The sequence below is a fragment of the Ciconia boyciana genome, chromosome 3, assembly GCF_034638445.1.
Source record: "Ciconia boyciana chromosome 3, ASM3463844v1, whole genome shotgun sequence".
Lineage (NCBI taxonomy): Eukaryota > Metazoa > Chordata > Aves > Ciconiiformes > Ciconiidae > Ciconia > Ciconia boyciana.
Genome location: NC_132936.1, coordinates 75,783,466 through 75,801,627, shown reverse-complemented (window position 1 = coordinate 75,801,627; position 18,162 = coordinate 75,783,466). Strand labels below are relative to the sequence as shown.

At 45.5% G+C, this 18,162-nt stretch overlaps 1 long non-coding RNA gene and 1 other non-coding gene across 2 annotated transcripts; both read left to right on the top strand.

The window, feature by feature from the left end:
- Window positions 1–1,557: 1,557 nt before the first annotated feature.
- TRNAL-UAA (transfer RNA leucine (anticodon UAA)) lies at window positions 1,558–1,640 on the top strand. The gene has a single exon. It is a non-coding gene; the product is annotated as a tRNA-Leu (tRNA).
- An 11-nt stretch (window positions 1,641–1,651) lies between these two features.
- On the top strand, window positions 1,652–15,496 carry LOC140649254 (uncharacterized). Its single transcript, XR_012041541.1, has 3 exons — window positions 1,652–2,415; window positions 2,503–2,548; window positions 3,877–15,496. It is a non-coding gene; the product is annotated as an uncharacterized lncRNA (long non-coding RNA).
- Window positions 15,497–18,162: the final 2,666 nt, after the last annotated feature.

The following is an 18,162-nucleotide window of genomic DNA, read 5'->3' as shown; positions in this document are numbered from 1 at the left end:
GGGAGCAATGCTAGCTATGGTACGATGCCCATTTCAAGCAAACGATACAGGACAGTGAGTTCCAGTCAAAGAGCTGTTCTTTCATTCATGGGCTCCAGCGTGTGAATAAAATTAAGGAAAAACAAGGTGTGAGTTTCACATCTCTTCTTCATGTATGTAAAATGTTAACAATTCACTTTTATTGTATGTGGAAGTATTTTCCTTCACAAGCATACCTAGTGTACTGGGGGTCTCCGAGCACTTACAGCTGAAGAGGTTAGGCACTACCTGCACCTGCAAATTCAAGGCCCAGACCCCTTCCTGAGGGCCACCTACAACCAGGGTGTCTCACAACCAAGCAGCGTATGTGCTCCGGCTCTGCTTATGGGAGAGACAGATGGCCTCTGCGTGCCTCCTCCAGTCTGCTGGAGGCTGTCTCAGTCCGGCATCCCCAGCCCGTGCCATACCGAACATTTGTGTCTCATCCCTCGGGGGCAGGCTCAATGGTGGCAAAGCTTGGTGGGACGGAGGATGTCCATTTTCTCCTCTGGAAAATGGACAGCAAAGGTGGCGAGCGTGGGAGCCGGCGGGGGGAAGGCTGGCGGTGGGGCACTTTTCCTTTCCCCTCCTGATGCGGGGAAGAAGCGGGAGGTCCCGGCGCAGGCACTAACCGGGGATATTGCAATAGGTGCTTCCATAGGGCTGGCACACAGAGGTGATAGGCAAGAAATCTTTCCTCAGCGATATTTTTATCCTAAAAGCATAATTGATAGCTCTGGACTTTGGTTTCTTTTTCCTTCTATTAGCAAGGGAAGATATATGGCAGGTAACAACTGGACAGGAATAGGGAAAGTGTCAGTACACAACACAGGTTTTCCCAAGAGCACCCGTCGGTTGATATTTCACCAGGCAGCATCGCCGGGGGCGGGGGGGGAGGGAAGTTGTTTTCCTTTTTGGTGGTCTGAGCCTTGTCGGTGCAACTTCTCCACAGCGATTCCCCCCATGATCCACGCCGGCACCGCAGCTCTCCCCGCCTCTCCCGCCCGCCTCACTTCAGCGCGCCCCTAAACCGTGCGGAGCACGAACAAACCCGCACTTGCTCGGGCGCGGGGCGGCAGCGGCCTCCCTCGCACCCCGCCGCCCCCGGGCCCGAGGCGGCCTGGCCCCGCGCACCCCCGCCGCCGCCCGCCCTGGCCGCCCGCCCTCTCCCCTCAGGGGCGGGCCGTGCCGGCCCCGCGCACCTCCCCCGCCCCCCCCCTTCCGCTCCGGCCCCGGCGCCCGCCGGCGGCAGGGGAGGGCTGCGTCCCGGCCCGGGGTGGGCGAGGGGCGCGGGGCGCGGGCCCCAGGCCGGGGCAAGGCTCCCCGCCGGCCCTGCCCGCCCGCCCGCCTCCCGCTGCCGCCGAGAGAGGCCGCCCGCGCGCGTCGCCCTGTGCGCTCTGCGCCCTGCCGCGCTGGGAATAAAGGCGGGAGGGCGCGGCGCGGCGGGGGAGGGGGCGCCCTGCGCCGGCCCGAGGGTCGCGGGCGGGCGGGAGCGCGGCCTTGTATGTAGGAGCGGCTGGGAGCCGTCCCGGTATCTGCACCAGGATGGCCGAGTGGTTAAGGCGTTGGACTTAAGATCCAATGGACGTATGTCCGCGTGGGTTCGAACCCCACTCCTGGTAAGTGCCGTTTTTTTTCCGGAGCCCCGTCACAGTGCGGGGAGGGCGCGGCGCCCAGCAGAGGCGAGCTCGGCGGCAGCCGGGAGCCGCCGGGCCGCAGCGAGGGGCGGGGAGCGGCGCGGGGGGCGGCGGCCGGCACCCCGCCTGCGGGGCAGCCGCTCGGGTCTCCCGGCGCTTGGCGGCGTGAGCCGGCCCGAGCTGAAGGAAGTGGGCCTGTCCGGCCAACTCGGCTGGGCCGCTGGGCGCCGCTTTACGCACCATAACTTCAGCTGGAAGTTGCTTTCACAAGTTAATTTTGAAGAGGATTTTTTTGGGGTTTGTTTTTTTTATTTTTTTTGTGCGTGTCTTTCGCAGGCCGCCCGGGCCTGGGCCTCGGTGGCCCCCGCGGGTGTCACAGCCACGGCAGCCCGTGTGGGGGCGGAGGGCAGGGGGTGGCAGGCGTCCCCGGGGCACTGGGCACTGCACAGCTGCACCGTGAAGGCTCCCGGGCGCTGGGCCAGGGCCAAGGTAAACGGAGGCCGGCGGCCGGCAGCGGCGGGTGCAGCCGCTCCCCTCGGCGGGACAAGATGCCGCCCTCTGGGTTTCGTTTCTGTAGTTCACGCCAGTTCTCCACGGAAGTGCCCGGCCAGGGAGCTGCACCTGGTCTAATGATACCCGAAAATCGCATCGCAAATAGTCCTCGGCAGGCGCAGCCGTCCCGTTTGGTAGGAAGCGGTAGGAGCGTCGCTCTGGGGGCCTGCGGCATGCCGGTAACCTCCAGCTTCGTCGAGCCCGGGTGGTGAGTTTGTTGCTCTAAGGTGTAGCTTAGGTATTTTTTGCGTAGGTTTTTTTACCCCCAGTTCCAAGCCCGTGGAATGCTTTGCAGGCTGTATGGCGACCCGTCACAGTGCTTTTGCAAGGTGAAAGTGAGGGTAAGTACCGCGTGCGCTAGGGTACGGGATGGGGCTGTAAAGGATGTCTGCGGGTGTCGAGCCTGCTGCGGAGTCCTCGGCCGACCCCGGAGGGTGGAGGGAAGGCAAACCCCGCTTCTGGGGGAACGGTCCCTGGTGCTGGCCGTACCCTAAACTGTGCCAGGGGTTCAGCTAAAAGCGAAGCAGAAGGCGTGAGCAGGATTTTCAGACAAACCTCCTGGCTTTGTTTTGTTTAGCAGGACAGATGTAGCAGTTGTACATGGTGTGGTGTTTAATTTGCTATAGCATGGTTTTGTTGGTTGGTTTTTTTTTGACAGGGTAGTATCATTGTGTTCTAGTATATTGAAAGTGCGGGAAGTACAAATCAAGCACAGATGGACACATTTTAAAACATTAGTGTTTGCCAGGGCATCCTGGTTGAATTCTAATACAGGTAAATATAGTTGTTCTTAGCCACCCTGTTCCCGATAATTTGAGCTGAAAAATTATTCTAAACTTTCAGTCCAAATATATCATGTGATGATACTGACTAAATAAAGGATAAACTCTCAAGAGAGAGTGAACAATTCATGGGCCTTCAGCGCAATATGAAATAGAAGGTGAAATATTTCAGACAGGATATTTTATTACATGCTACATAAGGTGATCTGGCATCACAAATGTGGACATGGTATAAACACAGAAATATGATAGTCAAGAGGGAGTTACGGAGAGAAGTGTGGTCTGGTGGTGAATTTCTAGGAACTGGAAGTATGTATATTATCTTTTTTGACTGTTCCCACAGTTAAATTGTAAATGCAAAACATACCGCACTTTCTAGAACTGTTCATTAAAAGGCAGTACTGCCAGGTTAAAATGTTTTATTAAGTATACGTTCGTTCCTATTCTTCATTAATGTACAAATTAGTAAAAATGGGTGCATGTTTGAATGTACATTTTACCTCTAATGTTGTAATGGAAAAATGCTGCCCTTGGATACCCACATCTTTGCATACAAATTGTGTAATTCTGCTTATGTGCTTATTTACGAGCGTGTTTGTACGTACAATAAATGCTCATGTAGATTTTGTGGATGCAGTGCTGATCCTGATGAAAAGTTGGTCCTAGCTGTGTCAGTTACAGGATGAATTAGTGGCAGCTATTCAGCATTGTGAGAAAGAAAAAAGAAAAGTAAAAATAATTACAGTTTTTACAGAAACAGTAATCACTGACCAAAAAAACCAAAAAAAAGCAGTTTTTATGATAAAGCAATATAGAAAACTGGAGTGCTTGGTTATAAATGCTTCTGTTACAGGCACAGCCCTTTCCTTAAGAGATTTTTTTTGCAGAGAACTTCCCTCAGTCCTTTGGTGAAACTGTTTTCCCTGCTTTTTATAATGGCTTGTTACACCACATGCAGATCTGGAATGGAACAGAAGATTTTAGAACCTTTCCTGCTCTCAAGAAATATCCATAAAATCTACTGGCACAAAGTATGTCCCAACCTCTTCCTACGCTTCTCCATAAAGAAAAGGATAATCTGCTGGGGTTATTGGTTTCCATTTTAGCTGAAGTGGCAGGGTGGTGTAATGTGTTTCAGCTCTGGAGCTGACCATGATTTTGATTTAAGACTTTTATTTTATCGAGCAGGTATTTTTATTTGTTTGTTTTTAATAGCTTCCTTGTTAAACCCTCATGAATTATTGGCGGTTGCCTTTGCAATTTGACGTTCTTAACATGCGCTTGTTATACTCTGGCCTTTAGTTCAAGCAATATTGCTTTCCATTGGACTCCATTCTGTGGATGAGTTGTTTTTCTGAAAAGGTCATTATCTGTAGCATCCTTGCCTCATTTGTTGAAGAAATTGGAAAAAGTATAGTGACTAATGCTAGAAACTGGAATAAAAAAAGAGCTTTGTATGCAGACAGTTGAATGCTACCCTGGTGAACCAGGGGTGTTTCTTTTGCCGCTGCATATTTGCTGTCTGATGAGAAGCCAGTCAGTTAAAATAGATTTTTCATAAGCAATCACTCGTTTTCATGTTCCTTACTCTGTGGTATCCATCTTGAGAACCTCAGTCTGATTTGCAGAAATGCAGAGCTTTTGCAAACGCAGGTGAAATCAATGTATCACCTGTATTTTAAGCAGTCTCTGAAAAAATTCGTATTATGTGTCTCTGAGCAGAGTTATTGGAGATATTTGACATTAATCTTTCCATACCTCAATTTCCCATTGTGTAAAATAGAGGTAATAGAAATACACCATCTGCAAAATGGGCTGCTACGAAGTAAATTCATTCTTGTCTGTGAAGAATTCAGATAGACACTTATGTAATTTGGTCATGTTAGACAAGCCCACGAGTAGAATATCAATGAATTCGGAAAATAACATGAAATAAATAAGGTACAGAGCCACACACTTGAGCTGTGAAGACCTTGCAAAGTATTGAACAACTGGTTAGCCAGCAAGCACCGCATGATGTGTGCTGAACAAGGTGGGAGTCTTACAGGAAAACAGCAAGCCATAGCTTAACTCAAAATTGTGTCTCACTTCATAAACAGAAGGGCATCAAACCAATAAGAAGGCAACCTATTGGTGAAATATTATTTAGGTGATATTTCAGTATAGTTTAATCCTTTTTAAAAACTTTGAGCAGCTGTTTTTTTTCAGTTACGTTTTAGTGTGTGATGGAAGCATATCATTTGTTACTTCAGTTAAACCATTTTTCCATCATTCCCAGTGAGCAGTATCTCATATTGAGGAAAAAGTTGTAAAAAGGCTGTGAAGTTCTTGGTCTATTGTATGTGAGATGATCAAGAATCCCTCTGATTCTTACTGCAGACTAATTTAGAGTCTGTAAAGTAAGACCAGTCTCTTATGTTAGCATGTAAAGTACTTGGTAATTTTTAAAGTGGTCTCATTTTGGGGTCTGTGTGGTAAAAAAAAGAGGGGTAGACTATTTTCTGGATTCTTGTCATTCTCAGGACGCTTGTTCAAAGGTTACCACTATATAGTATAGACAGTTGTGTCAATGTTTATACATGTGTCTTTATACATTTTCAACAGCTGCTGGGCTGTTCATCTGCTGACTGCGTCTGAGCTTACCTGCAGTTTCTTACAATCATTTCTGTTGGATTCAATAGCCACAGCAACCAAGTGTCATTATCAATGTTAGCTAATTCTGCCTCCTTCTCCAGGGCATTACAACACACACCCAAACAGATCCTTGCAACATTTTATTGTTTAACTATTTTTCTTGGTTTCGATGAGGAAAAAGAAGAGATTTTCTACTAGGTTAGTTCAATCCAAGCAGCAAGCTCTGGGGAATCACACCATGGTAGTACGGGGAGCTTGGCCACCCTGACCATGGTGTTGATAGAATGGAACAAGGGTCTGCATATCACTTACTGCAATGCAAAGCCCTGCAATTTACTTAAAGTGCTGATGGAGGTAGGTTTACTCTTATGACTGACAGATGAGCCCTGCAAGTCTTGCCATGGTCACTTTAAAGCATCATCACCCCCCGCGTTACCCTGAGTGTTGCTCTCCCAGACTTAGGATGGGCTAACATAGCCATCGGAAGAGACCAGGTGCCCACCTTCAGCTGCTCCAGTTAGTGTCTGGCATTTTAGCTCAAAGCCACCTTCACTGGCAGAGCAACGGGCGGTAGCTTTGCGCTAGAGTAAAGGGCTGTGGGCACGCGTTCCCTTTAGCCAGTCCTTCTTATCAGGAGCAATATATGCAGGTGGTGACACTTTACATCAGCACAGCGTTATTACCAAAGGATATTTCTGAAAGTGTTAAAAGACTGGTCTGTGCACTAGATTACCTGCAGTTTGGGAACATTTTCCCTTGTGCTGGCTTTGCTGTGGTGGCAGTAGCCTCTGGAAGAAGGACAGAGCAGACAAGTCATAACTTGCACTACAGCAGCAAGGTTCACCAGAGCACCTCCTAAATGAGGGGCCCTGAATGCCCTAAAATGAAGGCAGCATAATGCAGAACGTTGCAGCTAAGATCTCTGGGATCTTAGGGCAAGGGCTTAAAGAACACTAACATGCATTTTTCTGGGATTTTTTTTGGTTGTGTTAAACTTACCTGAATGAATTGATTCTTTCTTCCTGCCAGGGAGGAGCTTTTCTCTGAAGACCATAGAAAATGTGCACACTTCTGGAGATGGTCGTCTTAAATATGCAATTACAAAAATGCCTTCCTTTCTCTAATGGTTTTAGGAGAAGAGTGTACTTTCCAGACTGCTTCATTTTCCTTGATTGCTGCTTCTCCTTCACCATCTGCCCAACTGTGACCTTTCTGGGTTGGAAGTGCTACAGGATCTTTCCTTCAGACCTCATCTGCCTCATTTTTAAGTGTTTTCTGAAGTGATTCATGCAATTCTTGGCAAGAGATCACTCCGTGACCATGTGACTTGGTGGATTTATGACACCTGTCTCTTGCTATTTCATAACGTGTTGCAAACTTTTTCATATGAGAGTGGAATCACTGGTGGGAAGTATGGACTGCATTAATGAGTTCTGTTTTGCAGCTAATCCATGTTTAATGATTGTGTATTTTAGTTTCACTTGTCCTGTCTTATATCTCTGTTGCTGTTTTCTGTCACACTCCCACCTTTTGCTTTTTATGTGCATACCAAGAAACGGATCCAGCTGGTCTAGCAGTTAGCTGCTGCCGAAAGAGGCAGAGACACTGTCTTTCCTCTGCCCTGGCTGTACTGCACATTCCCACCACTTCCCTCTTGCATCCCTCAGTCTTTGATTGTCAAGTAATATGTAACAAACAAGCCAATTAATTTTGTGTTACCTGGATCTAAAATTAATCTCTGAGATTATCTCATTATAAGAATTTTTCTGTGAAGAAATGAGGAATTGGAGACAATTTCTTCCATGTTTTGGGCTCCCTAACATAGACAATACAGATCCACTAACTGGTTGTATTAATCACAGAATGGCAGAGGCTGGAAGGCCCCTCTGGAGATTGTCGAGTCCACCCCCCAGCTCAGAGGAGGGTCACCTTGAGCAGTCGGGTTTTGAATATCTCCAAGGATGAAGACTCCACAACCTCTCTGGGCAACCCATGCCAGTGTTTGCCCACCCTCACAGTAAAAAAAAGGGTTTTTTCTAATGTCTTAAAAATAAGTGTTTTCTTGCATTTAAGGTATTTTCTTGTGTTTAAGCTTATCTCAGACTTACAGATCTGTCTGCTTGTAAATCTTAAATGATTGTATGTTTTCTTTGTGCTTAGATTTTTGTTCCTAAACATCCCGAGATAAAATGAAGGAACTACAAATGCCACAATGCAATGAGGACACTCACTGGATACATGGGTTTGCTGCTGTGCGCATTTTAGAGAGCCCTATTGAGAGAAGAACAAAACCCCTGCAAAGATCTAAGCAGGTGCTTCATTTTAGATACTGAAAGTGATTCTTCAAACTTTTTTTGTCTAAATAAAGACCAAGGGAGTACAATATTTTGTTTATAAATATGTACAGTTAGTTTCCTGTAAGAAATGAGCACCTGTGTCTGGCCTTAGCTTATTCAAAGCCAGAGTCTTGTTAGAGCATTATGCATTGGAAGACCATTCGGGTATCACGATTTAAGTTCATGATGTGCAGGTTAGACTACTGTAATTTGATCCAAGTTTTCCTTTAAAATGGTCTGGGAGCTATAGCGTTAACAAATGACATCTGTCTATTCAGTTGAGGGAAGGTAATGAACTGGTAGCACTCACCTTCATCCAGTGCTATTGTCTGGCAACCCAATAACTACAGGTAAAAATTCTTATTCCTGTTTTACGTAGGTGTTAGTAGTCTCCGTCCTGAACAATCTTTGCTTTCTGGCTGTGGCTAATTATTCCTCGTCCTGGATCCAGAGGCTGCCTCTGAATGAGGAATTGGAAAGAGTCAACATAGTTCAGAAATCCCATTTATGTAATGCTTTCCAAATCCTTTTATGACTATATTCAGAACAGAAATAATTGATTTATTTAATTACTATGACTTCTATATTTTATTATAACATTTTGGATTATTTTTTATTGTTTTGCAGGATGCTTTGCTTTGCTGTGAGAATAGCTGACTTCTTGGCTAAATGTAGTTCTAATTTTTATGTAGCTAGCTTAACAGCCATGGTTTCCACAATCTGTATGTTGATAGCACTATGACAGTGCAGGTTATATCTATGCGGGTTAGCAAATCCTGCAGTGTTCTGTGACTGAAAACAGACTGAGACATGCCCAACCTGTTGTACTGCATTCATTTGGGTGACCTGCCCCAAAAGTTATTTGACACATCAGTAAAGAAGAAATACTGAAAGCAACTGGATCCAGTTTTTGTGACGTCTCTGCCTGCCCAGCCCCTCTGAACAAAGTATTTTTCTGCAAAAAATTATCGGGTAGGATAAGAATTGTATGGTATGAATTCATGAGTCAAATTTCTGTAAGAGGAGAAAGGAGTTAATGCCTCCCAATAGACAGTACAGAGAGACATCATGGATGAGGTAAGGTTTCTGCTCTGTATGAAATTGTTAGGGAGAGAGCTCAGCCATCAACACAAGAAAAAGGACCTGTGTGACAAAGAAGGTAGGGTGACTGTATCCAGCTGAAATATTAACAAACTTGAGTGTTACGAAATACAAGATAAGAATGGGGTGGGATCGGGCATCTCAAAACTGTCATTAAAATGCTCTAAACAGTTGTTGTGGTTAGAGATTCTTTTCCTATGCCTGTTCCTGTTGCTTTTCTTGTTAAGTTATCTCAAAGAGGGGTTTAAGCAGAGTTTCAGAGTGCTCCTGTTTTAGGTTGGGCTCTGCCAACCTAAAGAGAATGTGTCAGGAGATCTTAAGGCACGTGGTGGTACCCACAGCCCACAAAAGGAGCCTCTGTGGATCGTTTAGAGCCAGAGTTAGAGACGATGCCTCATATTCACCTGGAAGTCCTTAACAGACTTGTCTCCATAGCCAGGAGTGGGCCTAGATTGTAATGTTAACTATCTCAGAATGTTGTTTTATTTTTTTAACAAAAATTATTATACCAAGGTAATCTTAACTGTCAAACTGGGATGTGTGTACTTTGCATTGTACATTGTTTCCTTTTATGTACTGTTTGTCATTAGCAGTCTTGGCATGACTGCTTCCCAGGTAGTAAATATATTCTGGCATAATTAAAGCAGTTCTACTTCCCTCACAGGCAAAACCTCAGAGACGGTATCTCTGCAGGGAGAAATTGGAACTGACCGAGAAGTTGCCAACTGCTATTTATCTGTTAACCAGTATGTCAGGTACCATCTTTCTGAATCGCCATCCCTGACCACCTCTGTATTAACATTTACAGAGACCTGCTCTGGTCTATAGGTCATTACTGTGGCAATTGTAAAAATTGAGTTACAAAAAATGATGGTATTTTTTCATCTTATTTTTTTAGCTCATTATATATGTTCAGCTAAAAAAAAAAAGGAGTTGGAGAAGGCAATTTGAAGACTTGTGTTTCATCTATGTGAAAATCCATGTAAAACAATAGCTTAATTAATTCTTAACGAGGTAGCTGACTTCCCTTAGCAAGGTATCCATATGGGATGCACTTCTGAGGATATACCAAATTAGCTCTGCTGCTGCAGCCAATGTTCATGGACATAAATTCATGGATCCTGATCCTGCTGCTGCCACTGTGTAAGCAGATTGTTTATGACTGAAGTTTTGGACAGGCACAGAAGCCTGCTTGTATAATTAAAGTAGCATCTGCACAATAGTTATACACTTAAAATTACTGGGCCTCAGTGTCACCTCCCTCTATTGATCTTTAAACCAGCACAAAATGAGATTGAAAATACAAGCAGTTCAGGCAAAAATTCCATTAAGGCCCGTAAAGAGTACAGGATACTGCGGGTTTCTAGTGCAAGAGCAGGACTGCAATATTTTTCTTATCTCGCAGGAATGCTGTAAGAGGCATCTTAATATTATGTGATGTGAAGGAACATGAATCTATGGATAAAATGAAATTGTGCATAAGCAGTTAGCCTCTCTAGAAGAAGAGACATAGGTTGTAAACTCCTTGGAAAGCTCTTCTCCCATGCCACCAAATCATTTAAATCACGGAGTATTCTTTGGGGAATATTGGAGCTGCAAAAACTAGCCTGGCCATAACTTTATGTAAGGGATAAATTAAATACAACTATTAACTCTTGACTGTTTGGAAAATAAAGGCCCAGTTTGCATTAACAAGGTTGAACTGGATGATTTCTTTTGGAAAAACACTTAGATCCTTTCTTCTACATTTTACAAAAAATTGTGTAGTGTTTCAGGTGACTGCTGCATTCTATATTTGAGCCTTTATTTGAAAAAAAATCCAGGGATAGCAAATTCTAGTACAAATACTTGGGGAATGCCTTGTTTATTTCCAGGACAAATATTATTAAATGGATTTGAAAGAGAACCATCCAAAGATGAATTTTACCAGTAACAGAAAAACTTTCTAAAAGGAGTGCTTCTCATCAAGCATAACCATGCTGCCAAAACAGATGCTATTTAGTGAGATGACTGACCTTAAATCTAGCCATAACAGAAACTTGTATTCCTCAGTTACTCAGATGGACTGTAGATTTAATTTGACGACTTATGTTATTTATGATAAATGCCTTGAGGAGTGAAATAGTATTCTGCGTTGGTTTCTTCTCATGTGTTTTGCTAAGTGGCAGTATCCATTTTATAAGTGGCTACTGCAAATCAAAATGAACCTGGAAAAGAGACTGGTCTGTACCCAGCCTCCCAGTCAGGGCTGGCTATGACAGCACTGCGTTGCTGCGGGGGCAGGATTTTTTTGGGTGATGGCTGTGCAGGGGCAGCCAGGATGCCCTCCTGGGGCCGTAGGGCCTGCGGTGGCCCCACTGGGCTACAGGGGCTGGGGGGTACCTGTGCAAGCCACTGATCCTGGACTGGGTCCTTCAAAGTGGCATCGCAGCGCTTTCCACCTCCTCTTCTTGTGCCGTGCTGCATACACCTAGGAATTGCAGCAGGGAGTTTAGTTCCTTGAACGCAGTAGGGGGGGAAAAAGAAAAAACAGCAGTGGCTGGGTGAAAACAGGTTGTTTGTGGGAAGGTGGCGTTGTGCTACGCAGGGGGTGGGAGCCCTGAAATACCGACTGCTCTTTGAAAGCCTGATGGAAGTCTCCTGCTGCAGCAGAGCCCAGCCTGTGGGGAAGCAGCGGGTGGGTGGGCAAGTGATGCTCAGCCCCTGGCAAGGGCAGGGCCCACCGCTCCTCCTGGGCTAAATGGAGATGGGGGCGGGCTGGCCACGGGTGGGAAAGGTCAGGCTCTGAGTGGGCAAACAAATCCATGTCCTGCACCACTTCTAAGAGGGGATCCTTCTTTTCCCCATTGCTTGCTTTACCTTTAAAAGGATTGCTGTATCTCTTCTGATACCTTGTACTAAACCTCAGATGTAGTCTATAGGTGTGGAGACAACTTTTGAAAGGAATGAAGTGGGTTACAGTCAGCAACACGACCTTCTCCACAGGTACAACCAATTCCTACCTAAGAAGGGGTACAGGGCTGAGCGGGTGTGGGCAGGCTGGGTGATGTGCCTGCGTGCTGTAGGAGTTACACCTCTGTACGGTTCGATTACTGAATCATGCCCCTGTATCTCTGTTAGGTGGCGGAAGTGTATTTCTATCGGGGATTTGCATTAGGAAACAAATGCCATGATTTAGCTGCCATGTCTGGGGAGAGCTTTCCAGGCAGGCTAGTGGGAGAGGTAATTAAAACCCTGGTGTGCTTTATATCAGCTCCTCATTTTTTGTATGATCCTGCTCTCACCAAAGTCAGTGGGAGAACTCACCCATTGAAATGGTGCTTTTCATTGGCACGGCTTGCATTCATTTTTGTCCTGTTGACCTGCCCTTTCTTCTTTGCCCGGAGGCCAGCCGGCTGCTGGCTGGTGGACGTCCTCAGGTGTGGGAAGCAGACAGCATGGGAGTTTAAAGGAGCTTCTGACCGTCCAGCAGTTTCGTGGTCAGTCTGGACAGCCCCTGAAAGCTGGGGGACAGGGCAGGCGGGGTCTGGTCATGAGCAGAAAGTACTGTCAAGCTTCCAGCCTTACCAAACGGTTTATGTTTTTTAGTTACTTCATGGGAGAAAGGAGCAGGGTGTGGGAAGGTTATACTGGCAACATCGCCTATGATTTAGGGCTGCGTGGCCACACGTCAGGGGGTCTGAAGGCTGCCTGTGCGTGAAGACTATTGGCACAAGGTCTGGGAATCGTGCAGAGCTTCGGGCATGTCCCGCCTTATGCAGAGCCGGAGAGCAGCCTGGGGGCTACAACAAACCAGTCAGACTCAACTAAAAGTGGATCTATTTATGGCAGGTTGTCTATTTTCTCTTGTGACTCGTGGATGTTGTCTCTTGTTCACCCAGGCTCTGAGCCCTATCAGTTTGCACTTAAATATAGCTTTCCCAGGTTTTCAAATCTGCTGTTTTCCCAGAGGAATGTCTGTTCCTGGCACGTAGCCCTCCTTCTCTTTTATCATACTGAAAATCATCTCACTCACTGAGCGTTGGTAGCTTCTGGTAGATGACCAGCAGCTTTAAAGATTGCCGACTACCAGACCCCTCCTCTCTGCCTTCAGGTCGAGGGCGTTGTGGTTCCTTTGATCCTACCCTTTCTGATGTCCTGTGCCTCCAGTTTCTTCATCACAGCCCTTGCCGTGATCCTGAAACGCCTTGCCAAGCAGAGCGCGATGGAGGAGGTCTGCCTTCCTTGCAGTCTGAGGCAGGTGGTACTGGGAATCGCAGGAGCAAGTGCATGCAGGAAGGGTGGTGTTGCGGCGTGCGACGCCCACGTGTATCCAGTTGTCACATGCCTAATCGTCACCGGCAGTGCCTAACTGCACGTGCCACGGCTGTCCAGATCAAGTGCTGCTTTTGCATATACTCTCCAACTTAGACAAATACTGAGCTTGCAGGGAAATTTTCTCAAGAAAATCTGAAGGATTAGACTAAATAATATCCATAAGTGGCATTTTAACTACAGATGCACAGCACTTTGTTTAACTTCATAATTAGTAACCGATATGCATACTATGAAACACAACTTTCTTGCATGTTTTTTTTTTTAATAGGAATTTAATTTGCCATCTTTGAAAAAACTTGATTCTGTATGATTCCGCTCTCAAACCAAGCCTCACACTTGCATAATTTTTTGAATAATTCAGAACTGCAATACGTTTATACATTTGTTACTGCAAGTGTGCCATGGCTAATGACTAATGGCTAATTTAGCTGTTGTCTCTTAAGTTCTGTTATTGTCACTTCAGGCCAGAGAGATCAAAGGTCTGGTATTTTAAGGGATTTGGCACTTCTAGATAAAAACATTTTGCATTCCATGCATGTCCAATCTCTAAAGATAAGTAGAGAGGAATACGGTAAAACCCTGATATCTCTGTGGAAAGGACAGTTGGAATGTAATTTGTATAATTACCTTGCATGGTGGTAGTTTGCATTCGTCAGCATACCTTTATTTTTGTTTTCTACTTGTTGTAAAGCCTTTTGCACTTATTTTTTGTACTGATTATATGAACATTTGATGCCTGCTGCTGTGAAGATTTTGTCATGGAAACAATTGCTTCCTGAGCACTTCAGTTCTTCAGGCAGAGTCCTATCAATGATTATAGCTTTTGGGGCTTTAAACTGAAGTTATTTTAACATACGGTAACGCTACTTGATAGTTTCCTCTGGGAATCCCACCCACTGTGTTAGCTGCAAACAGCTATATGAAGAATGCTGTTCTCATGGCTCAAACGCTTGTAATGCTGTCCCACCCAAACTAACCTCAGCGTGAGAGTGACTCCTAATCTGCGAACGAGATAAGCAATGGAACTGTATGTTACTGTCCCTCTGGTTTAAAGGTATTTCTTCCAACTGAGTTAGTATTAAACTTTCTTTATTTTACTCTTAACAAAAATACAATCATATAATTATAAAAAAGACAGGTGTTCAGTCTGTTGTACAAAAGAAACGCATCACTGATTTGCTCTGAACGGGTGGTATAGAACTCTGTTAGTGCAATCAAATAAAATATGGAGTGCAAAAGGATACATTTTCCTAAGTGAAGGAGAAAATTGGCTTGCGTTAGGTGAAACATTAATGGAAATTTCACTAAAATGAAATCTTCTTAGTGCTGCAGTTCTTTCTACCTGCACTGTAATTTTAAACTAGAAACCATCCTAGCAATTCATCCTAGCATGATAGCAGGACTGTTTTTAAGAAGTATCGATTTCATCATGCATGTGCATGGATCACAAAATTATGGAAGTGTCCCAAGTTATCCCATCATGATAATGCAGGATTTTTTTATTTGATGAGAATCTTTGGATAATTTCTTCCGTAATGCTTTTCCCCATCATTTCCATACTGCTGCTGCTAGCGATTTGTACCAGATGCCGTTCTGTCATGAAAGCAACTGCTTCCTAATTTTTTTGTGCCTGAAAACTTGTCTACCTTTCCTAAGTGTATCAGTTGGTCCAATAAAATCTATTTCACATCTCTTCAAATCTTGCTCCTTTTCTATCATTAGGCCATCCCACCAACATTACTATTACGAATACCTTTATATCTTCCGTGCCCCAAATACTCCATTATTGTTTTTGCTTAAATACGATGCTGTCCTTATGTGTGGCAGATGTGGTTAATGGAGGTGTGTGACATGGATTCAGTGCTATCTTATTAACTTGATATCTCCACCTCCTGGGGAGTCTGACTGCATTTATATTCCTGTGGAAAATCTGTAAAAGCAGGGTCGGATAATGCTACTGTGAGTAGCTGGCCCCGTTGCCTACACATAGATAAGCAGAGGGAGAGAGAAGGCCTGTTCCACTTCAAAGAAATAATAGATATCTGCCTTCTCTGTAGAATTAGAGAGAAACCTATGCATGATAGGTAAGAAAAATATGAGCTTGTTATCAGCTGATAATATTGCTGTTTCTCTCCCCTCGCATATAGCAGCAACCAGACGGACGGAGGCAGTAGCCCTTCCCCTGTTTGCAAGGGACCTTTACTCTGTCCTGGGCAATCCAGGTGTTTGACAGCTCTAGGTTGGTATCTGAAGCTTTGGGTGGGATTCTGCTGCCTAAATGCAGCCCTGTGGTGCCACCTGAGATGCCTTGGGTGCCTATAGGTGTCTCATCAGCCCCGTATGTCACCTCTTCTTGGGGGGCTAAATAGTACTGGATACCAATGTGTATGTTATGAAATCCTTTCCCTGTGTCTGAAAACAATATGCAAGGACAAGAGCGGTTTGAGGTCACCACCACTGGTTTTGTTGCCTGGATCCGTTCAGCCATCTGCTGTGGGCTCTCATTCTCATCATACTTCTTCCGTGGTGCAGTTTTGTGCTTGAGTAGGTATACTGGTGGCCAAAAGGAGCAATGCTTTTACTTTCTTTGCTCTTGGCATCACTCTCCTCTTAGTGCTGAAGCAGTTTGCTTTGGAGTCAGCTGAACAGCAGCGTTGGAGAAACAGACCCAGTAGGAACACGCAAGCGAGAAAGGAAAGTGTCTGTGCAGCTGGCGGCTACGCTCTGGCTCAGCCCTATCGATCGCAGGACTGCCTGGTTAGGTACCCACTTGGCCCTGCAAGTTGTCTTGTCTTAGGCTCTACAAATCCAAAGTAGTTGAGCTGTTCAGGAACAAAGTGGATCAGGAAGGCCATAAAAGGCAAATATCATCTGAAGATAAACCGTACCCAGTCAAAGGAGCTGGGTCTGTGAAGTTAATTTCCAGGGAAGATTAAATGAATCAGAAAGCAGACCCTTTTGAGGATGCATTGCAACATATGTTCTTTGACAAAATTCTTCCCCTAGAGCCCCCTGGCGATCTGCAGACCTCCCCAGACTAAACCTAAGAGCCTTCCTGCAAATAAAGAAGGGACAGGCTCTGGAGGCAATCTGGGCCTCTGTGAAAAGCCTCTTTGTGCCAGTCTGTGAGGGCTGGAAACTTCTTAGGCAGCAGAACTATGGATGCCGACAGGAACAACTCCTCCAGCTGGTTTGTCTCTCTGATGGGAGAGCGAGTGGCTAGCTCTGCTGGTGGCTCTGAGACCCTCTGCCCTGCACCTGAGGGAGACTGGCAAAGTTACTGGGGCATCTGGGGCTGGGCCAGCCTTCCGCAGCATTTGGGGCTCACTCTCCCTAACTGCTTTCTGCCCTTCCTGGTGCAGGAAGGTGGATGGTTTCCAGCTGAAACAGTTGATGGAAAATTCTTGCTAAGGAACAAAAAGTAGAGGCTTAACTCTGGTAAAGACCCTAGTGATGGGCTAGGGTCAAGCCTAGTACGGCCAGGGCGTGGGCTGGTGCCATCCCCTTGTGCGTGTGGTCTGTGAGAGATGCAGAGATGCTTCTGCTGCTGTCAGGCCAGGGGGTGGTGAATCAGGGATGCTCACCGCTTCCCGGATGGTTCCCTTCTCACTGCACCAAGTGAAGCTCAGGAAGAAATCAGAGCTCAGCACAGAAACCAAGCTGAGCACGGCTAGTGTTTGGAGAGGAGGCCCCATAAGGAGAATGCAGAGAGCATCTGAATCACTTCACCACCCACGGAAATACCCTACAAATAAAGTTGTATTGCTTAGTTATAAATTTCATGCTGGAGTGGTGTAATCTTGAATGTATATAGGGGAGAGTACCCCCAAATTAGTATTACATTAATTATTAGTGACAGCTTTGGCTGAATTTGAAAGTGTATCCTAAAGGTGAAAAGCAATCCTTGGATTAACAGGGCTTCTGGATCAGCCCTAGGACTTGTAGGCTTCCTCAGGCATTGCTCAAAAGGTTTTGTTTTCCTTCATTTTTCATATTTGAATTTGGTAGTGTTTCTTTCCTGTTGCTAGTGTTACCGTGCCTCTGTTTATTGGTTGCTATTCCTAAAAAAAAATCCAGGCTTCGGCTTTCGTGGGAAAAAGACGTGGAGTGGGAAAATGGAGGAAGGCCCTTTGGAAGATTTGTGGCATTTGATAATGTTACAAATGAAGCCAACAGCTATTTTAAAAAGAGCTATTCAAGTGGTTTATTTCTGGCAGAAATGGAGGAGTCCAAAGAAACCCTTACCCGCTTTGTTCTGCGGCTCAGGATGTTCTGCCTGTTGTGTTTCTCCCTCTGCCGCATACTTTATCTTCTGCGGGTGTCAGTGGAGGGTTTCGTAACACACTGCTTGTTTCACTCTCTCGCTCCGAGATCCGGGTGCAGCTTTGCACTTTGCATCTTTATAAATAAATCATCGTTTTTCACAAATGAATCATCTATTGTTCGAGGTGGGCAGGATATTTGAATGGCATCTAAGTGAAGAATCGTGATCTTTAAACGTTTGTTTTGTATTTTTGATCTGCTGTAGTTACGATTTATGTCCAAGGAGGTATAAAGAAGAAACGGGACAAGAAGCCTAGCTGACCTGCAGTTGTAACAGAGACACACGCATCCTCAGTATTATTATTCATGACTCTTGGTGTAACCGTAGGATGGAGGAGTGACATTCTTTGGCAGCTGAGGTGCCGGGCACTGCTGAAACACAGGACTGAAATGGCCCAAAGCTTTTGCCTGACAAGAAATAACAAACGGAGGTAGGTAGTGGAGCACAAGGAAAGAGTGAAA